A 27,312-nucleotide genomic window follows, 5' to 3' on the forward strand; every position below is an offset into this window, starting at 1 on the left:
CCCTCCATCACACTGGATCTGATTCCTCTCTCCCCCTCCCTCCATCACACTGGATCTCCCCTCCCTCCTCACACTCTCTCCCCCTCCCCCCCATCACACTGGATCTGATTCCTCTCTCCCCCTCCCTCCATCACACTGGATCTGATTTCTCTCTCCCTCCCTCCATCACACTGGATCTGATTCTCTCTCTCCCTCCCTCCTCCCTCCATCACACTGGATCTGATTCTCTCTCTCCCCTCCCTCCATCACACTGGATCTGATTCTCTCTCCCCCTCCCTCCATCACACTGGATCTGATTCCCTCTCTCACCCCTCCCTCCATCACACTGGATCTGATTCCCTCTCCTCCCCCTCCCTCCATCACACTGGATCTGATTTCTCTCTCCCCCTCCCTCCATCACACTGGATCTGATTTCTCTCTCCCCCTCCCTCCATCACACTGGATCTGATTCCTCTCTCCCCTCCCTCCATCACACTGGATCTGATTCTCCTCTCTCCCCCTCCCTCCATCACACTGGATCTCCCCTCCCTCCTCTCTCTCCCCCTCCCTCCATCACACTGGATCTGATTCTCTCTCTCCCCCTCCCTCCATCACACTGGATCTGATTCTCTCTCTCCCCTCCCTCCATCACACTGGATCTGATTCTCTCTCTCTCCTCCCCCTCCCTCCATCACACTGGGATCTGATTCTCTGATTCTCTCTCTGATTCCCCCTCCCTCCATCACACTGGATCTGATTCTCTCTCTCTCTCACACCCTCCCTCCATCACACTGGATCTGATTCTTCTCTCCCCTCCCTCCATCACACTGGATCTGATTCTCTCCCTCTCTCTCTCCCCTCCCTCCATCACACTGGATCTGATTCTCTCTCTCCCCCTCCCTCCATCACACTGGATCTGATTCTCTCTCCTCACACCCCTCCCTCCATCACACTGGATCTGATTCTCTCTCTCCCCTCCCTCCATCACACTGGATCTGATTCTCTCTCTCCCCCTCCCTCCATCACACTGGATCTGATTCTCTCTCCCTCCATCACCCTCCCTCCATCACACTGGATCTGATTCTCTCTCTCCCCCTCCCTCCATCACACTGGATCTGATTCTCTCTCTCCCCTCCCTCCATCACACTGGATCTGATTCTCTCTCTCCCCCCTCTGATTCTCCTCCCTCCATCACACTGGATCTGATTCATCTCTCTCCCCCTCCCTCCATCACACTGGATCTGATTCTCTCTCTCCCCTCCCTCCATCACACTGGATCTGATTCTCTCTCTCCCCCTCCCTCCATCACACTGGATCTGATTCTCTCTCTCCCCCTCCCTCCATCACACTGGATCTGATTCTCTCTCTCCCCTCCCTCCATCACACTGGATCTGATTTCTCTCTCCCCCTCCCTCCATCACACTGGATCTGATTCTCTCTCTCCCCCTCCCTCCATCACACTGGATCTGATTCTCTCTCTCCCCTCCCTCCATCACACTGGATCTGATTCTCTCTCTCCCCCTCCCTCCATCACACTGGATCTGATTCTCTCTCTCCCCCTCCCTCCATCACACTGGGTCTGATTCTCTCTCTCCCCCTCCCTCCATCACACTGGATCTGATTCTCTCTCTCCCCCTCCCTCCATCACACTGGATCTGATTCTCTCTCTCCCCCTCCCTCCATCACACTGGATCTGATTCTCTCTCCCCTCCCTCCATCACACTGGATCTGATTCTCTCTCTCCCCCTCCCTCCATCACACTGGATCTGATTCTCTCTCTCCCTCCCCTCCCTCCATCACACTGGATCTGATTCTCTCTCTCCCCCTCCCTCCATCACACTGGATCTGATTCTCTCTCTCCCCTCCCTCCATCACACTCTCTCTCTCCCCCTCCCTCCATCACACTGGATCTGATTCCCTCTCTCCCTCCCTCCATCACACTGGATCTGATTCCCTCTCCCCCTCCCTCCATCACACTGGATCTGATTCCCTCTCCCCCTCCCTCCATCACACTGGATCTGATTCCCTCTCTCCCCTCCCTCCATCACACTGGATCTGATTCTCTCTCTCTCCCCTCCCTCCATCACACTGGATCTGATTTCTCTCTCCATCACTGGATCCCTCCCTCCATCACACTGGATCTGATTCTCTCTCTCCCCCTCCCTCCATCACACTGGATCTGATTCTCTCTCTCCCCCTCCCTCCATCACACTGGATCTGATTCTCTCTCTCCCCCTCCCTCCATCACACTGGATCTGATTCTCTCTCTCCCCCTCCCTCCATCACACTGGATCTGATTCCCTCTCTCCCTCCCTCCCTCCCTCCATCACACTGGATCTGATTCCCTCTCTCCCTCCATCACACTGGATCTGATTCTCTCTCTCCCCCTCCCTCCATCACACTGGATCTGATTCTCTCTCTCCCCCTCCCTCCATCACACTGGATCTGATTCTCTCTCTCCCCCTCCCTCCATCACACTGGATCTGATTCTCTCTCTCCCCCTCCCTCCATCACACTGGATCTGATTCTCTCTCTCCCCCTCCCTCCATCACACTGGATCTGATTCTCTCTCTCCCTCCCTCCATCACACTGGATCTGATTCTCTCTCTCCCCCCTCCCTCCATCACACTGGATCTGATTCTCTCTCTCCCCTCCCTCCATCACACTGGATCTGATTCTCTCTCTCCCCCTCCCTCCATCACACTGGATCTGATTCTCTCTCTCCCCCTCCCTCCATCACACTGGATCTGATTCTCTCTCTCCCCCTCCCTCCATCACACTGGATCTGATTCCCTCTCTCCCTCCCTCCATCACACTGGATCTGATTCTCTCTCCCCCTCCCTCCATCACACTGGATCTGATTCTCTCTCTCCCCCTCCCTCCATCACACTGGATCTGACTTTCTCTCTCTCCCCCTCCCTCCATCACACTGGATCTGATTCTCTCTCTCCCCTCCCTCCATCACACTGGATCTGATCTCTCTCTCCCCTCCCTCCATCACACTGGATCTGATTCTCTCTCTCCCCTCCCTCCATCACACTGGATCTGATTCTCTCCCCCCCTCCATCACACTGGATCTGATTCTCTCTCTCCCTCCCTCCATCACACTGGATCTGATTCTCTCTCTCCCCTCCCTCCATCACACTGGATCTGATTCTGATTCTCTCTCCCCTCCCTCCATCACACTGGATCTGATTCCTCCTCTCTCCCCCTCCCTCCATCACACTGGATCTGATTCTCTCTCCCCTCCCTCCATCACACTGGATCTGATTCTCTCTCTCCCCTCCCTCCATCACACTGGATCTGATTCTCTCTCTCCCCCTCCCTCCATCACACTGGATCTGATTCTCTCTCTCCCCTCCCTCCATCACACTGGATCTGATTCTCTCCATCTCTCCCCCTCCCTCCATCACACTGGATCTGATTCCCTCTCTCCCCCTCCCTCCATCACACTGGATCTGATTCTCTCTCTCCCCCTCCCTCCATCACACTGGATCTGATTCTCTCTCTCCCCTCCCTCCATCACACTGGATCTGATTCTCTCTCTCCCCCTCCCTCCATCACACTGGATCTGATTCTCTCTCTCCCCCTCCCTCCATCACACTGGATCTGATTCCCTCTCTCCCCTCCCTCCATCACACTGGATCTGATTCTCTCTCTCCCCCTCCCTCCATCACACTGGATCTGATTCTCTCTCTCCCCCTCCCTCCATCACACTGGATCTGATTCTCTCTCTCCCCTCCCTCCATCACACTGGATCTGATTCTCTCTCCCCTCCCTCCATCACACTGGATCTGATTCTCTCTCTCCCCCTCCCTCCATCACACTGGATCTGATTCTCTCTCCATCACACTGATCTGGATTCTCTCTCCCCCTCCCTCCATCACACTGGATCTGATTCTCTCTCTCCCCCTCCCTCCATCACACTGGATCTGATTCTCTCTCTCCCCCTCCCTCCATCACACTGGATCTGATTCTCTCTCTCCCCTCCCTCCATCACACTGGATCTGATTCTCTCTCTCCCCCTCCCTCCATCACACTGGATCTGATTCTCTCTCTCCCCTCCCTCCATCACACTGGATCTGATTCTCTCTCTCCCCTCCCTCCATCACACTGGATTCTCTCTCTCCCCCTCCCTCCATCTGATTGATTCTCTCTCCCCCTCCCTCCATCACACTGGATCTGATTCTCTCTCTCCCCTCCCTCCATCACACTGGATCTGATCTCCCCTCTCCATCACACTCTGATTCTCCCTCCCCCCCCTCCATCACACTGGGATCTGATTCTCTCTCTCCCCTCCCTCCATCACACTGGATCTGATCCCTCCATCACACTGGATCTGATTCTCCCCCTCCCTCCATCACACTGGATCTGATTCTCTCTCTCCCCCTCCCTCCATCACACTGGATCTGATTCTCTCTCTCCCCCTCCCTCCATCACACTGGATCTGATTCTCTCTCTCCCCCTCCCTCCATCACACTGGATCTGATTCTCTCTCTCCCCCCTCCCTCCATCACACTGGATCTGATTCTCTCTCTCCCCTCCCTCCATCACACTGGATCTGATTCTCTCTCTCCCCCCTCCCTCCATCACACTGGATCTGATTTCTCTCTCTCCATCACACCCCTCCCTCCATCACACTGGATCTGATTCTCTCTCTCCCCTCCCTCCATCACACTGGATCTGATTCTCTCTCTCCCCTCCCTCCATCACACTGGATCTGATTCTCTCTCCCCCTCCCTCCATCACACTGGATCTGATTCTCTCTCTCCCCCTCCCTCCATCACACTGGATCTGATCTCTCTCTCTCCCCTCCCTCCATCACACTGGATCTGATTCTCTCTCTCCCCCCCCCCTCCATCACACTGGATCTGATTCTCCCCCTCCCTCCTCACACTGGATCCCCTCCCTCCATCACACTGGATCTGATTCTCTCTCTCCCCCTCCCTCCATCACACTGGATCTGATTCTCTCTCTCCCCCTCCCTCCATCACACTGGATCTGATTCTCTCTCTCCCCCTCCCTCCATCACACTGGATCTGATTCTCTCTCTCCCCCTCCCTCCATCACACTGGATCTGATTCTCTCTCTCCCCCTCCCTCCATCACACTGGATCTGATTCTCTCTCTCCCCCTCCCTCCATCACACTGGATCTGATTCTTCTCTCCCTCCATCACACTGGATCCCTCCCTCCATCACACTGGATCTGATTCTCTCCTCACCCCCTCCCTCCATCACACTGGATCTGATTCTCTCTCCCCTCCCTCCATCACACTGGATCTGATTCTCTCCCTCCCCTCCCCTCCATCACACTGGATCTGATTCTCTCCCCCCCTCCATCACACTGGATCTGATTCTCTCTCTCCCCTCCCTCCATCACACTGGATCTGATTCTCTCTCTCCCCTCCCTCCATCACACTGGATCTGATTCTCTCTCTCACACCCCTCCCTCCATCACACTGGATCTGATCTCTCCCTCCCTCCATCACACTGGATCTGATTCTCTCCCCCCCCTCCATCACACTGGATCTGATTCTCTCTCTCCCCCTGGATCCCTCCATCACACTGGATCTGATTCTCTCTCTCCCCTCCCTCCATCACACTGGATCTGATTCTCTCCATCACACTCCCCCTCCCTCCATCACACTCTCTCTCCCCCTCCCTCCATCACACTGGATCTGATTCTCTCTCTCTCCCCCTCCCTCCATCACACTGGATCTGATTCTCTCTCTCCCCTCCCTCCATCACACTGGATCTGATTCTCTCCCCCTCCCTCCATCACACTGGATCTGATTCTCTCTCTCACCCCTCCCTCCATCACACTGGATCTGATTCTCTCTCTCCCTCCCTCCATCACACTGGATCTGATTCTCTCTCTCTCCCTCCCTCCATCACACTGGATCTGATTCTCTCTCTCCCCCTCCCTCCATCACACTGGATCTGATTCTCTCTCTCCCCCTCCCTCCATCACACTGGGTCTGATTCTCTCTCTCCCCATCCCTTTGTATCGCATTCCCTTCTTCCACCCTTCCCCTTTTAACATAATCTACCACTTTACCTATCTTCCCTCCCTCATTCCCTGCGGGCGATGGAGATAGAGAGGGAGACAAACAATGTTTTCAACAGAGCAGGCTTGTCCTATGTCAGGCAGCCTCCCAGCAGTATGTCTCTCCATCTCTGACAGACAAGAGGCACATGGTCCTACACAACACTACCTTCTCCATCTCCTCCCCTCCCTCTCTTCCTCCCTCTCTCATTCCTCCCTCTCGCATTCCTCCCTCTCTCAGTCAGAGTAAGGGAGCACTTTGAAGAGCATTTGAACTCACTTCAAAAGAGAAGAAATATTCTTTGAGGGTCTGTGTTTAGCTGCCCCCCCAACCCTGACACACTCCACACACACAAGGGTGAACACACACACAACTAAAAACCGTTAAAATGCTCATAATCAGATGCAACAAAAACCATGTGGATTTAGACTTAGTGAGAGATTTCCAGGAAAATATGCAATGGGTTTATGGGTGTGCTATTTGTTGTATGTGTGTGAGATTGTGTGTATACAATATGTGTGTGAGATTGTGTGTATACAATGTATGTGAGAATGTGTGTATACAATGTGTGTGTGAGATTGTGTGTGAGATTGTGTGTATACCATATGTGTGTGAGATTGTGTGTATACAATGTGTGTGTGAGATTGTGTGTATACAGTATGTGTGTGAGATTGTAATCGTGGGTGTAATCCCTGTCCTGCAAACAACTAAACTGGCTGATAAGACAAAACAGAGAAGTAGGCACACACCAAAGAGAGAGAGATGAGAGAGATAGGAGAGAGAGAGAACAGAGGGATGGGTCATTTCCTGGAAAATGTCATCAAGACAGTGCTGTGGAATTCCCAGAGTTGATGGAGAGAGGAGAGAGGATAGAGGGATCAGAGATGAGAGGAGAGAGGACAGAGGGATCAGAGATGAGAGGAGAGAGGATAGAGGGATCAGAGATGAGAGGAGAGAGGATAGAGGGATCAGAGATGAGAGGAGAGAGGAGAGAGGACAGAGGGATCAGAGATGAGAGGAGAGGGGACAGAGGGATCAGAGATGAGAGGAGAGGACAGAGGGATCAGAGATGAGAGGAGAGAGGACAGAGGGATCAGAGATGAGAGAGGATAGATGGATCAGAGAGGAGAGAGGATAGATGGATCAGAGATGATAGGAGAGAGAACAGAGGGATCAGAGATGAGAGGAGAGAGGATAGAGGGATCAGAGATGAGAGGAGAGAGGACAGAGGGATCAGAGATGAGAGGACAGATGGATCAGAGATGAGAGGAGAGAGGACAGAGGGATCAGAGATGAGAGGAGAGAGGACAGAGGGATCAGAGATGAGAGGAGAGGAAGAGAAAGTACGGGATATTTGAATCTTCTTAACAGTAACCTTGGTCTAACCATCTTTCTAGCCATATAGCTGCCCTCTTCATACTGTCAAAATCAAAGCAATATGGCTGCTGGATACAGAGTCATCTGTTCGCCAGAGTACCACAACAGCTCTCTCTACACACACACACACCATCTATTGTCATATAACTGGTCTCTACACACACGCACAATATATTCTCATACAACTGGTCTCTATATACACACACCATCTATTGTCAAATAGCTGCTCTCTCTACACACACCATCTATTGTCATATAGCTGCTCTCTACATACACACACTAGAGGTCGACCGATTATGATTTTTCAGCGCCGATACCGATTATTGGAGGACCAAAAAAGCCGATACCGATTATTGGAGGACCAAAAAAGCCGATACCGATTATTGGAGGACCAAAAAGGCCGATACCGATTATTGGAGGACCAAAAAAGCAGATACAGATTAAGTGGCCGTTCTTTTTTTTGGAGGGGGGTAATAATGACAATTACAACAATACTGAATTAACACATATTTTAAATGAATATAATACATCAATAAAATCAATTTAGCCTCAAGTAGATAATGAAACATGTTCAATTTGGTTTAAATAATGCAAAAACAAAGTGTTGGAGATGAATGTAAAAGTGCAATATGTGCCATGTAAGAAAGCTAACGTTTCAGTTCCTTGCTCAGAACATGAGAAGATATGAAAGCTGGTGGTTCCTTTTAACATGAGTCTTCAATATTCCCAGGTAAGAAGTTTTAGGTTGTAGTTATTATAGGAATTCTAGGACTATTTCCCTCTATACCATTTGTATTTCATTAACCTTTGACTAGGGGCGGCAGGGTAGCCTAGTGGTTAGAGTGTTGGACGAGTAACCGAAAGGTTGCAAGTTCGAATCCCCGAGCTGACACGGTAGAAATCTGTCGTTCTGCCCCTGAACAGGCAGTTAACCCACTGTTCCTAGGCCGTCATTGAAAATAAGAATTTGTTCTTAACTGACTTGCCTAGTAAAATAAAGGTAAAATAAAAAATAAAAAAACCTTTGACTATTGGATGTTCTGATAGACACTTTCGTATTGCCAGTGTAACAGTATAGCTTCCGTCGCTCGAACGAGGAACACATCGACAACAGCCACACTCAAAGCAGCGTTACCCATGCAGAGCAAGGGAAACAACCACAGGCTCAGAGCGAGTGACGTTTGAAACGCTATTAGCGTGCGCTAACTGGCTAGCCATTTCACATCGGCCATACACACACCATCTATTGTCATATATCTGCTCTCCATATACACACCATCTATTGTCATATATCTGCTCTCTCCATACACACACCATCTATTGTCATATAGCTGCTCTCTATACACACACAATAGCTCTCTATACACACACAATAGCTGCTCTCCATATACACACCATCTATTGTCATATATCTGCTCTCCATATACACACCATCTATTGTCATACAGCTGCTCTCTCTACACACACACACCATCTATTGTCATACAGCTGCTCTCTCCATACACACATCATCTATTGTCATACAGCTGCTCTCTCTACACACACACACACCATCTATTGTCATACAGCTGCTCTCTCTACACACACCATCTATTGTCATATAGCTGCTCTCTCCATACACACACCAGCTATTGTCATACAGCTGCTCTCTCTCTACACACCATCTATTGTCATACAGCTGCTCTCTCTACACACACCATCTATTGTCATATAGCTGCTCTATCTACACACACCATCTATTGTCATATAGCCGCTCTCTCTACACACACCATCTATTGTCATATAATTGCTCTCTATACACACACAATCTATTGTCATATAGCTGCTCTCTCCATACACACACCATCTATTGTCATATAGCCGCTCTCTCTACACACACCATCTATTGTCATATAACTGTTGCTAGGGACTCTCCTGGAAGAAGCTAGCTAGCTTACAAAGAATAACAACAAAAAATATCTAGTTAACAGAAGAAAGGAAGACAAAATAAGGACAAAAGAAGGACAGAAGAAAAAGGAAAAGAAAGAGGACAACAAAGTGAAACAGTCAGCATTTCTATTGCAACTTCGTATTTCGTCGTCCTAACGTAGTCTACACTGCTATCTGCCCAGCAGCTAGCCAGCTAGCAAACGTCCACCGTCTACCGAATAGCAGCACTGTAGAAACTATTACACTCAACTGAACGACTTGATTAGTGTAGTGTTAGCTAGCTACATAGTTGTCTTTGCTGTCTCCGTATCCAAGATAATTGTGTAGTTTAGAGCGTGTAGTCTTAGAGTGATTATCTTAATTTACCGAGGTTAGCTAGCCAGCTATTTGTCGTCCTTAACGTAGGAGACACTGTTAGCTAGCCAACGTCTACTGAATAGAACTTCCGCACTCAACAACCCGGTCACATTCTGCTTCGCTCCACAGGTAGTATCACATTTTAATTTAATTTCATTACAGCACAACGGTTTGATTTGTTTGATCGTAGCTAGCTACATAGCTAACTACATAGCCGTCTGTGTATCAAAGATAATTGTGTAGTCTAGAGCGATTTTCTAGGTTAGCTAGCCAGCTATTGTCGTTCTTTTAACGCAACGTAACGTAATCAACACTGCTAGCTAGCCAGCTAGCCCCCGAATAGCAGCACTGTAGAAACTATTACACTCAACGGAACGACTTGATTAGTGTAGTGTCAACAACGCAGCCACTGCCAGCTAGCCTACAAAGTCAACAACGCAGCCACTGCCAGCTAGCCTACTTCAGCAGTACTGTATCATTTTAATCATTTTAGTCAATAAGATTCTTGCTACGTAAGCTTAACTTTCTGAACATTCGAGTGTAGTCCACTTGTCATTCCAATCTCCTTGCATTAGCGTAGCCTCTTCTGTAGCCTGTCAACTATGTGTCTGTCTATCCCTGTTCTCTCCTCTCTGCACAGACCATACAAACGCTCCACACCGCGTGGCCGCGGCCACCCTAATCTGGTGGTCCCAGCGCGCACGACCCACGTGGAGTTCCAGGTCTCCGGTAGCCTATGGAACTGCCGATCTGTGGCCAACAAGGCAGAGTTCATCTCAGCCTATGCCTCCCTCCAGTCCTCGACTTCTTGGCACTGACGGAAACATGGATCACCACAGATAACACTGCTACTCCTACTGCTCTCTCTTCGTCCGCCCACGTGTTCTCGCACACCCCGAGAGCTTCTGGTCAGCGGGGTGGTGGCACCGGGATCCTCATCTCTCCCAATTGGTCATTCTCTCTTTCTCCCCTTAATCTGTCTATCGCCTCCTTTGAATTTCATGCTGTCACAGTTACCAGCCCTTTCAAGCTTAACATCCTTATCATTTATCGCCCTCCAGGTCCCCTCGGAGAGTTCATCAATGAGCTTGATGCCTTGATAAGCTCCTTTCCTGAGGACGGCTCACCTCTCACAGTTCTGGGCGACTTTAACCTCCCCACGTCTACCTTTGACTCATTCCTCTCTGCCTCTTCCTTTCCACTCCTCTCCTCTTTTGACCTCACCCTCTCACCTTCCCCCCCTACTCACAAGGCAGGCAATACGCTCGACCTCATCTTTACTAGATGCTGTTCTTCCACCAACCTCATTGCAACTCCCCTCCAAGTCTCCGACCACTACCTTGTATCCTTTTCCCTCTCGCTCTCATCCAACACTTCCCACACTGCGCCTACTCGGATGGTATCGCGCCGTCCTAACCTTCGCTCTCTCTCCCCCGCTACTCTCTCCTCTTCCATCCTATCATCTCTTCCCTCTGCTCAAACCTTCTCCAACCTATCTCCTGATTCTGCCTCCTCAACCCTCCTCTCCTCCCTTTCTGCATCCTTTGACTCTCTATGCCCCCTATCCTCCAGGCCGGCTCGGTCCTCCCTCCCGCTCCGTGGCTCGACGACTCATTGCGAGCTCACAGAACAGGGCTCCGGGCAGCCGAGCGGAAATGGAGGAAAACTCGCCTCCCTGCGGACCTGGCATCCTTTCGCTCCCTCCTCTCTACATTTTCCTCTTCTGTCTCTGCTGCTAAAGCCACTTTCTACCACTCTAAATTCCAAGCTTATGCCTCTAACCCTAGGAAGCTCTTTGCCACCTTCTCCTCCCTCCTGAATCCTCCTCCCCCCCCCCCCTCCTCCTCTCTGCAGATGACTTCGTCAACCATTTTGAAAAGAAGGTCGACGACATCCGATCCTCGTTTGCTAAGTCAAACGACACCGCTGGTTCTGCTCACACTGCCCTACCCTATGCTCTGACCTCTTTCTCCCCTCTCTCTCCCTGGGTCTCGACCCCGCCCTGTGCAACTGGGTACTGGACTTCCTGACGGGCCGCCCCCAGGTGGTGAGGGTAGGCAACAACATCTCCTCCCCGCTGATCCTCAACACTGGGGCCCCACAAGGGTGCGTTCTGAGCCCTCTCCTGTACTCCCTGTTCACCCACGACTGCGTGGCCACGCACGCCTCCAACTCAATCATCAAGTTTGCGGACGGCACAACAGTGGTAGGCTTGATTACCAACAACGACGAGACGGCCTACAGGGAGGAGGTGAGGGCCCTCGGAGTGTGGTGTCAGGAAAATAACCTCACACTGAACGTCAACAAAACTAAGGAGATGATTGTGGACTTCAGGAAACAGCAGAGGGAACACCTCCCTATCCACATCGATGGAACAGTAGTGAAGAGGGTAGCAAGTTAAGTTCCTCGGCATACACATCACAGACAAACTGAATTGGTCCACTCACACAGACAGCATCGTGAAGAAGGCGCAGCAGCGCCTCTTTAACCTCAGGAGGCTGAAGAAATTCGGCTTGTCACCAAAAGCACTCACAAACTTCTACAGATGCACAATCGAGAGCATCCTGGCGGGCTGTATCACCGCCTGGTACGGCAACTGCTCCGCCCTCAACCGTAAGGCTCTCCAGAGGGTAGTGAGGTCTGCACAACGCATCACCGGGGGCAAACTACCTGCCCTCCAGGACACCTACGATGTTACAGGAAGGCCATAAAGATCATCAAGGACAACAACCACCCGAGCCACTGCCTGTTCACCCCGCTATCATCCAGAAGGCGAGGTCAGTACAGGTGCATCAAAGCTGGGACCGAGAGACTGAAATACAGCTTCTATCTCAAGGCCATCAGACTGTTAAACAGCCACCACTAACATTGAGTGGCTGCTGCCAACACACTGACTCAACTCCAGCCACTTTAATAATGGGAATTGATGGGAAATGATGTAAATATATGACTAGCCACTTTAAACAATGCTACCTTATATAATGTTACTTACCCTACATTATTCATCTCATATGCATACGTATATACTGTACTCTATATCATCGACTGCATCCTTATGTAATACATATATCACTAGCCACTTTAACTATGCCACTTTGTTTACATACTCATCTCATATGTATATACTGTACTCGATACCATCTACTGTATCTTGCCTATGCTGCTCTGTACCATCACTCATTCATATATCCTTATTCTTTATCCCCTTACACTGTGTATAAGACAGTAGTTTTGGAATTGTTAGTTAGATTACTTGTTGGTTATTACTGCATTGTCGGAACTAGAAGCACAAGCATTTCGCTACACTCGCATTAACATCTGCTAACCATGTGTATGTGACAAATAAAATTTGATTTGATTTGATCTATTGTCATATAGCCGCTCTCTCTACACACACCATCTATTGTCATATAACTGCTCTCTATACACACCCCATCTATTGTCATATAGCTGCTCTCTCCATACACACACCATCTATTGTCACATATTTGCTCTCCATATACACACACACACCATCTATTGTCATACAGCTGCTCTCTCCATACACACACCATCTATTGTCATATAGCTGCTCTCTCTATACACACCATCTATTGTCATATAGCTGCTCTCTATACACACACAATCTATTGTCATATATCTGCTCTCCATATACACACCATCTATTGTCATATAGCTGCTCTCTATACACACACAATCTATTGTCATATATCTGCTCTCCATATACAGACCATCTATTGTCATATAGCTGCTCTCTATACACACACAATCTATTGTCATATAACTGCTCTCTGGCTCCCTCTCTCTCCACACAGACAGGCACAGACACACACATTGTAGTGCAGTAACTAGGCACTGACTAACAGGAAGTCAGGATTACAACGCCCTCCATTTTCTGCCTCTCGTCACACCAGCTGCTTACACTCAGGTGTGTGGCTTTATGCACGTGAGACTGAACATTACTGGAAAACTTGGTTTGTGTGACCAGTGGATGACTGAACTGTAGTGTGTGTAAGTAATGATGAGGGTCTGGCTGGGGGTCTGGTTAGGCTGGTCACATGCTCTAAGTGTGTGTGTGTGTGTGTGTGTGTGTGTGTGTGTGTGTGTGTGTGTGTGTGTGTGTGTGTGTGTGTGTGTGTGTGTGTGTGTGTGTGTGTGTGTGTGTAGATGAGGATCTAGCTGGAGTCTGATTAGGTCGGTCACATGCTCTGTGGGCGCAAGCGTGTGGTCAAGTGTACTCTGGGTGTGTGCCGCTCATGTGTGTTCTGCCCGCACAGCAAATAAAAGAATCATTATATCCTGGACAATGAGATGTGTACAAACACACACACAGGACAATAAATGTACAACACACTTAACACAAACTCATACAGTCACCCGCCCTCCTCTCCCTAGTTCTCTCTATACAATAGGCTCTGTTGTAAGGCCGGGACTCCTGACCTAGTAACAGTGGTGTCACAGCAGTCCTGCTCAATCAAACACACACGGAGTGAACACGGTCGGTGTGTGTGAGAGACAGCGCAGGGGTATCCTACGGCGCCTGATGGTAATCTTTACCAGCTGTGGTGAATGGTACCTCTAACCTCTGACCTGTATGAGCTGCTAACAGTCAACATCATGACCCCATCAGAGGCCCAGACCACAACATGGTACTGGGACCAGAGAGAGAGAGAGACCCAGGGCTTTACTGTGCGACTGCCATCTTGGTTTACTCCCATAGCCCTCCAACCAGTACACTGATGCCATTGTCTACTCTCCCTCTCCACCCCTCTTTCTCTCTGAGCACTGGGTGGAGAGGGGATCCACACTGGGGCTACAGAGCACAATAATGTCTATGGGATGGGTTTACCTCCAAGTGCTGTGAACCAGTCGCTCTATCACTGTGATTAATATCTCCAATAAAGTACTGTTCATACATTTCACTCACACAATAAATAAATCATCTCCATTTGACACTTTGTCCCATTCCAACACACACACACACGCGAGCGGTATGTGAGGCCATGGGTCTGTCACCATGTGTCTGTCACCACAACAAACCCTCTCGAGATTCACATCAATAGTAATGTGGTAAGAGGATTGATGGCACTAAAGACCAATAAAACACACATTGTAGCAACCATCCCCATATGGAACACATGACAGAGAGGGCCACCTTGCTCCACACATATGGGAGAAATCTGGAGACCAAAGTCAGTGTGGTACCCAGGACTTCAGCTGGAGTTAACTTACACACACTCTCTCGCGCACACAGTTCAAAGGCATGTTTTCAAGACCCTGCACTTCAATCACCCAGGCCCATGATCTTACAGTTTCCTGTATAGTGTGCACATGGTGATTTCCCCTTATCAGGAATAATATTGTAATCCAGTGTGCCTGTGAGTTGACTCTCCAAGAGGACACGTGACTCCCTGCATCATTCCTGTCTCCTGCTCCCACAGCCACTGTGAAATTCACACTCACACAGTGTGTGTGTGTGTGTGCGTGCGTGCGTGTGTGTGTGTGTGTGCGTGCGTGCGTGCGTGCGTGCGTGTGTGCGTGCGTGCGTGCGTGCGTGCGTGTGCGTGCGTGCGTGCGTGCGTGCGTGCGTGCGTGCGTGTGTGTGCGCGCTTCTATCCAGAGGGACAAAGGCTATTTTAAGCTTAGGGGTTTGGTTTAGGGTTACAATTAGGTTTAGGTTAGTAGGGTTAGGTGGTAAGGTTAGAGAAAATAGGTAAATTTTCAGTCCCCACAAGGATAGAAAAATGAAAGTGTGTGAGATAAGGTCAGAGATATGAGGGAGAGAGACACGCTACAGGGGGAAAGATGGTGAGAGAGAAAGATACAAAGAGGAAAAGAGTGAAAGAGGAGGAAGGCTGCGATGAATGTAGAAAATAATTAGTAAAAATATAGAAAACCCTGGAATGAGTAGGTGTGTCCAAAATCTATCTATATACATACATACAGTTGAAGTCGGAAGTTTACATACACTTAAGTTGGAGTCATTAAAACTCATTTTTCTACCACTCCACAAATTGCTTGTTAACCTCTTGAAGCTAGGTGGCACTATTTTTATGTTTGGAAAAATAACGTTCCCAAAGTAAACGGGCTATTTCTCAGCACCAGATGCTAGAATATGCATATCATTGACAGATTAGGATAGAAAACACTCTAAAGTTTCCAAAACTGTCAAAATATTGTCTGTGAGTATAACAGAACTGATATCGCAGGCGAAACATGAGGAAAATCAAACCAAGGGCTTGGAAATAAGAGCGTCTTATCTGCAAAATTAACAAATCTATTTTGAAAGCTCCATGTTCCATAGCCTTCCTTCGCTCCATTTAAAGGGATATCAACCAGATTCATTTTCCTATCGCTTCCTCAAGGTGTCAGTCTTTAGACATAGTTTCAGGCTTTTATTTATAAAAATTAGCGAGAAAGATAACATTGCGTCAGGTGTTCGCATGAGTTTTGCTTGCGCAACACAGTGGGGCAGCCATTGTCTCTCCCTCTCCTACTGAAAAAGAGACAATGCCGGTTGGTATATTATAGATTATATATATTTTTTTAAACCTGAGGATTGATTATAAAAAACGTTTGACATGTTTCTGTGGACATTCCAGATACTATTTGGAATTTTCGTCTGCCTTGTAGTGACCGCTCGAGCTTGTGGATTTCTGAACATAACACGCCAAAAAAACTCAGGTATTTTGGATATAAAATCATCTTTATGGAACAAAATGAACATTTATTGTGTAACTGGAAGTCTCGTGATTGAAAACATCCAAAGATCATCAAAGGTAAGCAATTCATTTGATTGCTTTTCTGATTTTCGTGACCAAGCTACTTTGATGCTTGGTGTTCATAATGTTTTGTCTAGTGATCGATAATCTTACACAAACGCTTGGATTGCTTTCGCTGTAAATAATATTTTCAAAATCTGACACGACAGGTGGATTAACAAAATGCTAAGCTGTGTTTTGCTATATTGCACTTGTGATTTCATGAATATAAATATTTTTAGTAATATTATTTGAATGTGGCGCTATGCAATTCAGCGGTTGTTGATGACAATTATTCCGCTAACGGGATGGGTAGAGTCAGGAAGTTAACAAACTATAGTTTTGGCAAGTCGGTTAAGACATCTACTTTGTGCATGGCACAAGTCATTTTTGTTTACAGACAGATTATTTCACTTATAATTCACTGTATCACAATTCCAGTGGGTCAGAAGTTTACATACACTAAGTTGACTGTGCCTTTAAACAGCGTGGAAAATTCCAGAAAATGATATCACGGCTTTAGAAGCTTCTGATAGGCTAATTGACATCATTTGAGTCAATTTGAGGTGCACCTGTGGATGTATTTCAAGGCCTACCTTCAAACTCAGTGCCTCTTTGCTTGACATCATGGGGAAATCAAAATAAATCAGCCAAGACCTCACAAAATAAATTGTAGACCTCCACAAATCTGGGACCACGCAGGCATTATACCTCTCAGGAAGGAGACGCATTCTGTCTCCTATAGGTGAATGTACTTTGGTGCGAAAAGTGCAAATCAATCCCAGAACAGCAGCAAAGGACCTTGTGAAGAAGCTGGAGGAAACAGGTACAAAACTATCTATATCCACAGTAAAACAAGTCCTGTATTGACATAACCTGAAAGTCCACTCAGAAAGGAAGAAGCCACTGCTACAAAACTGCCATAAAAAAGCCAGACTACGGTTTGCAACTGCACATGGCGACAAAGATCGTACTTTTTGGAGAAATGTCCTCTGGTATGATGAAACAACAATAGTTGTTTGGCCATAATGACCATTGTTATGGTTGGAGGATAAAGGGGAGGATAAAGGGGGAGTCTTGCAAGCCGAAGAACACCATCCTAACCGTGAAGAATGTGGCAGCATCATGTTGTGAGGGTGCTTTGTTGCAGGAGGGACTGGTGCACTTCACAAAATAGATGGCATCATGAGGATGGAAAATTATGTGGATACATTGAAGCAACATCTCAAGACATCAGTCAGGAAGTTAAAGCTTGGTCGCAAATGGGTCTTCCAAATGGACAATGACCCCAAGCATACTTCCAAAGTTGTGGCAAAATGGCTTAAGGACAACAAAGTCAAGGTATTGGAGTGGCCATCACAAAGCCCTGACCTCAATCCTATAAAAGATTTGTGGGCAGAACTGAACAAGTGTGTGTGAGCAAGGAGGCCTACAAACCTGACTCAGTTACACCAGCTCTGTCAGGAGGAATGGGCCAAAATTCACCCAACTTATTGTGGGAAGCTTGTGCAAGGCTACCAAAAACATTTGACCCAACTTAAAAAATGTAAAGGCAATGCTACCAAATACTAATTGAGTATATGGTAACTTCTGACCCACTGGGAATGTGATGGAAGAAATAAAAGCTGAAATAAAAAAATTCTCTCTACTATTATTCTGACATTTCACATTCTTAAAATAAAGTGGTGATCCTAACTGACCTAAGACAAGGAATGTTTACGAGGATTAAATGTCAGAAATTGTGAAAAACTGAGTTTAAATGTATTTGTGTATATATATATATATATATAGATATACACATATATATACACATATATATATATAGATATACACACACACACACACACAGTTGAAGTTGTAAGGTTACATATACCGTAGCCATATGTATATATATATATATTACACAATATTTTGTTTTACCTTTATTAAACTAGGCAAGTCAGTTAAGAACAAATTCTTATTTTCAATGACGTCCTAGGAACAGTGGGTTAACTGCCTTGTTCAGGGGCAGATGACAGATTTTTACCTTGTCAGCCCAGGGATTCGATCTTCCAACCTTTCGGATACCAGTCGACCGACCGACCGACCTACCTATATCTATCTATATATATCTTTTACACACAAAAGTTTGGGATCGCTTCGAAATGTCATGTTTTTGAAAGAAAAGCAAATGTTTTGTGCATTAAAATAACATCAAAATGATCAGAAATACAGCGTAGACATTGTTAAAGTTGTAAAAGACTAGGGTAGCTGGAAACGGCAGATTGTTTTATGGAATATCTACACAGGCGTACAGAGGCCCATTATCAGCAACCATCACTCCTGGCACGTTGTGTTAGCTAATCTAAGTTTATCAATTTAAACTGTTAATTAATCATTAGAAAACCATTTAGCAATTATGTTAGTACAGCTGAAAACTGTTGTACTGATTAAAGAAGCAATAAAACTGGCCTTCTTTAGACCAGTTGAGTATCTGGAGCATCAGCATTGTGGGTTCGATTACAGGCTCAAAATAGCCAGAAACAAATAACTTTCTTCTGAATGAAGGTGATTCCATGTGAGAAATTGCCAAGAAACTGAAGATCTGTGTACCACTCCCTTCACAGAACAGCGCAAACTGTCTCCAACCAGAATAGAAAGTGGAGTGGGAGGCCCCGGTACACAACTGAGCAAGAGGACAAGTACATTAGAGTGTCTAGCTTGAGAAACAGATGCCTCACAAGTCCTCAACTGGCAGCTTCATTAAACAGTACCCGCAAAACACCAGTCTCAACGTCAAAAGTGAAGAGGCGACTCCGGGATGCTGGCCTTCTAGGCAGAGTTCCTCTGTCCTGTGTCTGTGTTCTTTGCCCATCTTAATCTTTTATTTTTATTGGCCAGTCTGCGATATGGCTTTTTATATGCAAAGCTGCCTAGAAGGCCAGCATCCTGGAGTCGCCTCTTCACTGTTGACGTTGAGACTGGTGTTTTGGGGGTACTGCAAAGACATTTCTAAGTGACCCCAAACTTTGAACAGTAGTGTGAATATAAATAAATAAGGACTTACTGGTGAGCTAAGCTTCATATCTGTTCCAATACTGTGACTCTACAGGCCTGGACACTATCCATAGACTACAAGGAGGATGAAACCAGAGGAAATGTGGAGAAGGGGTGAGGAGAGGATGAGAGGAAGAGAAGAATGGGGTAGTGTGAGGAGAGAATAAGGAAGAAGTGGAGGGCAGAGGCGAGGAGGAGAAGGAAGGAGGTGGATCTCACATCGTTAAAATGTATTAAGACCCAAAAGGACTTATTCAATGAGGAATTAATACAAAAGGAAAACACTCCCCTCTAAACTGCGATTTGCAATTAGTGTGTTAAACCAGCCTGTCCTCATCAGACCCCATCTGCAACAGTCACCATGTTAATCACACCACAGTAGAGACCTTACGTAAGCCCCCACCCTAAACAGGGCGACCCCATCGCTCTTCTCACTGCTTCCAGATTATGTGTGGTTTATCAGTGCTTAGTCTAATCTCTGTTTTGTGAAGTCAGAAATACAAGAGACTACAAGCCAGCCCATTCTAACAGTCAGCGGTGACTGGTTAGGTTAGATACTTGGCTGTTGAACTGTGTAGTTCTCTCAGGTTATGGCTCCTATTCTGTCCTGAGTGAAGCAATTGCATTGCAATGTGTCACCTGTGTATTATTCTAGACTGTACAGATCCATCCAAAGTGAATGTCAAAGTCTGTTGTGTTGTTATCAGTGAGTGAGTTGTGTGTTACGGTGAGTATGTGTGGCTGTGAGGGAGATCAGGACAGAGTGTGTGACGAATCCAGGCTAAGCAGTGAGCCGCCTGGGGGATGATACTGTACAGCCTGAGGCCTGGATGGATGGATTACTGGCTCGTTACACTACAGGGTCACAGACCTAACAGTAAGCCTAGGGTCATTACGAAAATAGCTTGAATTGGTGTTCCAGTGTATGGGGGTCATTGCCGTAACGGTGAGGCCCTAATGGGTGTTAGGGTCGGTGCCATAACAGAAGGCTATATGGGACCTGAGTTGGTGTCCATAAATGATGGCCTTCAGAGTCACATGTGATAGGCTGCATGTGGTCAGACTAGTACAATTGACCTTTTTGATTGTTCCAGTTCTCGCATAATATTTTTCTCGTTCGAGTACTATTTTTAGATCAAGGAAACAAATATGTGCACATTTATCTTCTGTTTATGCCAACAGTGAGCAACCTAATTTATCATAACCATTACGGATAACGAATCCTAATTGCTAAATTGCCTCACATATATATATATATATTCATTCAATAAAAAAAACAAGTGCCATTTAAGATTCATTTATTGAAACTATAATATCGTCAGGTTATATTATATCGTGGAACACAATCTGGAAAAGGGTAGTAACGTCAGCAATGTGGCGTTTGCCTGTAGAACCCTATGGCCGTGCAATAGCACAGCGTTGATTTGTTAATTTAGCAGATAAGACGCTCTTATTTCCAAGCCCATATCACAGTCAAGACATCTATTTTAAAATTTTAAAACCCTCATCTATTATAACAGAATAAAATAACAGAATGGTGCCAAGTGATTAGCATCTCCCATCTGGAACAGTTATTCTCAGAGTGATCATTTGAAATTGGTCTACATTTTTCAGGGTTACAAACCAAAATCTTATTTTTGATATACAGACGTTGGATTTAGTGTATTATGCCTGTTCCTTGGAATTTTCTAAATTGATTAATACTACATTGAACACTGCATGAGGATGAGTTTTGTCCAGGAGGCCTAGACTTGATTAAAATTGTTGTTAACATGAATTTTTACAATATAGACAATTTTGACTTTGTGGCGGTGGTAACCAGTGACAACCGCAAATTACCCTAAGCGGAAAATGACTAATTTATTCCCAAACTGCAGCTCATTGTTGGAACATTATTTCTAAGAAGGGGAATTTAGGGAGCAGCATTGTGTGATGCTTGGCTTGGTTTCTTTTTTGTTGTGTCCCGCAAATGCACATGTACAAATAGAACATTAGTCAAAGCAAATTAACGTTGTCTTCAAGAGAACATTTTGACCAAATAGATTTACAGTATTGGGAAAAAAATTGAATCTCTGGTAAAGATTGGGTTGACGTCAGTTTGAGTACTCAACTTCAAATCAAATCAAATGTTATTGGTCACATACAGAGATGTTATTGCGAGGGTAGCGAAATGCAGTGATATCTAACAAGTAATCTAATAAATTCACAACAACAACCTCACACACAAATGTAAGGGATGAATAAGAATATGTACATATATGGATTAACGATGGCCGTGCGGCATAGGCAAGATGAGATGAGTGATATAGGATATGTAAACATTATTAAAATGGCCTTATTTAAAGTGACTAACGATAGGCATAGACAAGATGCAGTAGATGGATGGTATAGAGCAGTATATACATATGAGATGAGTAATGTAGGATATGTAAACATTATTAAAGTGGCGTTATTTAAGGTGACAATTGATACCTTTATAAAGTTCATTTCTTAAAGTGGCCAGAGATATGAGTCTGTATGTTGGCAGCAGACTCTCTATGTTAGTGGTGGCTGTTTAACAGTCTGATGGCCTTGAGATAGAAGCTGTTTTTCAGTCTCTCGGTCACAGCTTTGATGCACCTGTATTGACCTCGCCTTCTGGATGATAGCGGGGTGAACAGGCAGTGGCTCGGGTGGTTGTTGTCCTTGATGATCTTTATGGCCTTCCTGGATGATCGGACCACCATTTTATTACGTTTGCAATCGCAACAAATAATCTGCTCAGACCCCAACCAAGGATCATCAAAAGTCATGCTATAAATTCTCAGACAATCCAAAGATTCCTTGATGCCCTTCAAGACTCCCTCTGCCTACCCAAGGATGTCAGAGGACAAAAATCAGTTAACCACATAACTGAGGAACTCAATTTAACCTTGCGCAATACCCTAAATGCAGTCACACTAAAAACATTTGTCATAACAAACTAGCTCGCTGGTATACAGAAAATACCCGAGCTCTGAAGGAAGCTTCCAGAAAATTGGAACGGAAATGGCGCCACACCAAACTAAGTCTTCCAACTAGCTTGGAAAGACGGTACCTTGCAGCATCGAAGAGCCCTCACTGCTGCTCGATCATCCTATTTTTCCAACTTAATTGAGGAAAATAAGAAGAATCCAAAATGTATTTTTGATGGCTGTCGTAAAGCTACCTTAAAAAGCAGCATTCCCCAAGAGAGGATTGCTTTCACTTCAGCAGTAAAACAATTCATAAACTTCCTTGAGGAAAAGATCATGATCATTAAAAAGCAAATTACGGACTCCTCTTTAAATCTGCGTATTCCTCCAAAGCTCAGTTGTCCCGAGTCTGCAGAACTCTGCCAGGACATAGGATCAAGGAAGACACTCAACTTTTTTAATACATATCTCTTGACACATTGATGAAAATAGCCATGGCCTCTAAACCTTCAAGCTGCATACTGGACCCTATTCCAACTAACCTATTGAAAGAGCTTCTTCTTGTGCTTGGCCCTCCTATGTTGAACATAATAAACAGCTCACTATCCACCGGATGTGTACTAAACTCACTAAAAGTGGCAGTAATAAAGCCTCTCTTGAAAAAGCCAAACCCTGAGCCAGAAAATATTTTTTTAAACTATCGGCCTATATCGAATCTCCCATTCCTCTCAAAATGTTTTGAAAAAGCTGTTGCGCAGCAATTCACTGCCTTCCTGAAGACAAACGATGTATATGAAATGCTTCAGTCTGGTTTTAGACCCCATCATAGCACTGAGACTGCACTCGTGAAGGTGGTAAATTACCTTATAATGACGTCAGACCGAGGCTCTGCATCTGTCCTCGTGCTCCTAGACCTTAGTGCGGCTTTTGATACCATCGATCATCACATTCTTTTGGAGAGATTGGAAACCCAAATTGGCCAACAAGGACAAGTTCTGGCCTAGTTCAGATCTTATCTGTCGGAACGATATCAGTTTGTCTCTGTGGATGGTATGTCCTCTGACAAATCAACTGTCCTCTGACAAATCAAATTTCGGTGTTCCTCAGAGTTCCGTTTTGGGACTACTATTCTTTTCACTATATATTTTACCTCTTGGGGATGTCATTCGAAAACATAATGTTAACTTTCACCGCTATGCGGATGACACACGGCTGTACATTTCGATGAAACATGGTGAAACCCCAAAATTGCCCTTCCTGGAAGCCTGTGTTTCAGACATAATGAAGTGGATGGCTGCAAACGTTCTACTTCCAAACTCGGACAAAATAGAGATGCTAGTTCTAGGTCCCAAGAAACAAAGAGATCTTCTGTTGAATCTGACAATTAATCTTGATGGCTGTACAGTCGTCTCAAATAAAAATGTGAAGGACCTCGGAGTTACTCTGGACCCTGATCTCTCTTTTGACGAGCATATCAAGACTGTGTCAAGGATAGCTTTTTTCCATCTAGGTAACATTGCAAAAATCAGACATTTCTGTCCAAAAATGATGCAGAAAAATTAATCCATGCTTCTGTCACTTCTAAGTTATACTACTGCAATGCTCTACTTTCCGGCTACCCGGATAAAGCACTAAATAAACTTCAGTAAGTAACTTCACTAAATACGGCTGCTAGAATCCTGACTAGAACCAAACAATTGTATCATATTACTCCCTACACTGCTAGCCTCCCTACACTGGCTTCCTGTTAAGGCATTAGCTGATTTCAAGGTTTTACTGCTAACCTACAAAGTATTACATGGGCTTGCTCCTACCTATCTTTCCGATTTGGTCCTGCCCTACATACCTACACGTACGTTGTCCCTAGAATTTCTAAGCAAACAGCTGGAGGCAGGGCTTTGTCCTATAGAGCTCGATTTTTATGGAATGGTCTGCCTACCCATGTGAGAGACGCAGACTCGGTCTCGACCTTTAAGTCTTTACTGAAGACTCATCTCTTCAGTGGGTCCTATGATTGAGTGTAGACTGGCCCGGGAGTGTGAAGGTGAACGGAAAGGCTCTGGGGCAACGAACCGCCCTGGCCGGTGCACCTCTCTCCACTGGGATTCTCTGCCTCTAACCCTAGTACAGGGGCTGAGTCACTGGCTTACTGGTGCTCTTCCATGTGTCGGGGGGGCTAGGTCTCTCTCCCTCTCTCCCTCCTGGACTACCTGGAATGATGACTCTTTGCTGCAACATATGAAAGCTGGTGGTTCCTTTTAACATGATTCTTCAATATTCCCAGGTAAGAAGTTTTAGGTTGTAGTTATTATAGGACTTTTCATTAACCTTTTACTATTGGATGTTCTGATAGACACTTTATTATTGCCAGTATAAAAGTATAGCTTCAGTCCCTCTCCTCGCTCCTCACCTGGGCTCGAACCAGGAACACAACGACAACAGCCACCCTCGAAGCAGCGTTAACCATGCAGAGCAAGGGGAACAACCACTCCAAGACTCAGAGCGAGTGACATTTGAAACGCTATTAGCGCGCGCTAATTAGCTAGCCATTTCACTTCGGTTACTCCAGCCTCATCTCGGGAGTTGATAGGCTTGAAGTCATAAACAGCGCAATACTTGACGCACAACGAAGAGCTGCTGGAAAATCGCACGAAAGTGCTGTTTGAATGAATGTTTATAAGAGAAGTTTACTGCTAGCTAGCAACTTACCTTGGCTTACTGCATTCGCATAACAGTCTCCCTGAACGAGGCAGTTAACCCACTGTTCCTAGGCAGTCATTGAAAATAAGAATGTGTTCTGAACTGACTTGCCTAGTTAAATAAAGATTAAATAAAGGTGTAAAAAAAAAATTGACGCACAAAAATAACGATTTCTGATTGTTATGAAAACTTGAAATCGTCCCTAATTAATCGGCCATTCAGATTAATCGGTCGACTTCTACTCTAGAACAGACAGCAGGAGCGGTAGAGATACTCTCAATGATCGGCTATGAAAAGCCAACTGACATGAACTCCTGAGGTGCTGACCTGTTTTCACCCTCAACAACTACTGTGATTATTATTATTTGACCATGCTGGTCATTTATGAATGTTTGAACATCTTGGCCATGTTCTGTTATAATCTCCACCCGGCACAGCCAGAAGAGGACTGGCCACCCCTCATAGCCTGGTTCCTCTCTAGGTTTCTTCCTAGGTTTTGGCCTTTCTAGGGAGTTATTCCTAGCCACTGTGCTTCTACACCTGCAATGCTTGCTGGGGTTTTAGGCTGGGTTTCTGTACATCACTTTGAGATATCAGCTGATGTACGAAGGGCTATATAAATACATTTGTTTTGATTTGTGACACCGGTGATGCGTTGTGCAGACCGCACTACCCTCTGGAGAGCCTTGCAGTTGAGGGTGGTGCAGTTGCCATACCAGGCGGTGATACAAGCCTGACAGGATGCTCTCGATTGTGCATCTATAAAAGTTTGTGAGTGTTTTTAGGTGACAGGCCAAATTTCTTCAGCCTCCTGAGGTTGAAGAGGCGCTGTTGCGCCTTCTTCACACCAAGCTGTCTGTGCGGGTGGACCATTTCAGTTTGTCCGTGATGTGTACGCTGAGGAACTTAAAACTTTCCACCTTCTCCACTACTGTCCCGTCGATGTGGATGGGAACGGTGCTCCCTTTTCTGTTTCCTGAAGTCCACGATCATCTCCTTTGTTTTGTTGAAATTGAGTGAGAGGTTATTTTCCTGAAACTACACTCCCAGAGCCCTCACCGCCTCCCTATAATTGGTCTCGTCATTGTTGTTAATCAAGCCCACTACCGTTGTGTCATCTGCAAACTTGATGATTGAGTTGGAAGGGTGCATAGCCACGCAGTCATGGGTGAACAGGAGTACAGAGAGGGCTGAGAATGCACCCTTGTGGGGCCCCAGTGTTGGGGATCAGCGGGGTGAAGATGTTGTTTTCTTCATTCATCACCTAGAGGCAGCCCGTCAGAAAGTCCAGGACCCAGTTGGAGGGTATTAAATGCTGAGCTGTAGTCAATGAACAGCACTCTTACTTAGGTATTCCTCTTGTCCAGATGGGCTAGGGCAATGTGATGGCGATTGTATCGTCAGTGGACCTATTGGGGCGGTAAGCAAATTGGAGTGGGTCTGGGGTGTCAGGTAGGGTGGAGGTGATATGATCCTTGACTAGTCTCTGAAAGCGCTTCATGATGAAGGAGGTGAGTGCTACGGGGCGATAGCTAAGGTAACTGAACTAAATGACTTTCTTGGGAACAGGAACAATAATGGCCATCTTGAAGCATGTGGGGACAACAGACTGGGATAGGGATTGATTGAATATGTTGGTAAACACTCCAGACAGCTGGTCGGCGCATGCTGTGAGGACGCGGCTAGGGATAACGTCTTGTCCGGCAGCCTTGTGAGGGTTAACACGTTTAAATATTCGTTGACCACGGAGAAGGAGAGCCCACAGGCTTTGGTAAATTGTCATGCTCATCCCTTTTATACAGTGTATATGGGTGATTGACATGTGATAGGCTATATGTGGTCAGAGTAGCGGTTATATGGCGTATGGGTGATTGACATGTGATAGGCTATATGTGGTCAGAGTAGTGGTTATACAGTGTATGGGGAAGCCATGGAGGTCAATGCCATAACAGTATACGGGTCTTGTGTTTGGGGTGTTTGAGTGAACAGTCTTTTTTGTTTAGTCACTGCCATTTCATGGGCAATATTATCACCCGCCATGGCAGGAATATGGGGTTTGAGATGGTGTCAGAGTCCATGTGCTTTCTGGTCACTGCCAAAACTGTGTATTGGGAGATAGGGTCAGTGCCAATACGATAGGCCTACAGTATACAGTGTATTGGGAGATAGGGTCAGGGTCAGTGCCAATACAAT

The 27,312-nt window shown here is 46.2% G+C and overlaps 1 protein-coding gene across 1 annotated transcript in view; it reads right to left on the reverse strand.

The window, feature by feature from the left end:
* Positions 1-27,312, reverse strand: part of LOC118380755 (ETS domain-containing transcription factor ERF-like) — a 138,433-nt gene that overhangs the window by 15,301 nt on the left and 95,820 nt on the right. The gene's annotated exons all lie outside the window — the stretch shown is intronic.

Source organism: Oncorhynchus keta, chromosome 34, assembly GCF_023373465.1.
Source record: "Oncorhynchus keta strain PuntledgeMale-10-30-2019 chromosome 34, Oket_V2, whole genome shotgun sequence".
Taxonomy (NCBI): Eukaryota; Metazoa; Chordata; class Actinopteri; order Salmoniformes; family Salmonidae; genus Oncorhynchus; species Oncorhynchus keta.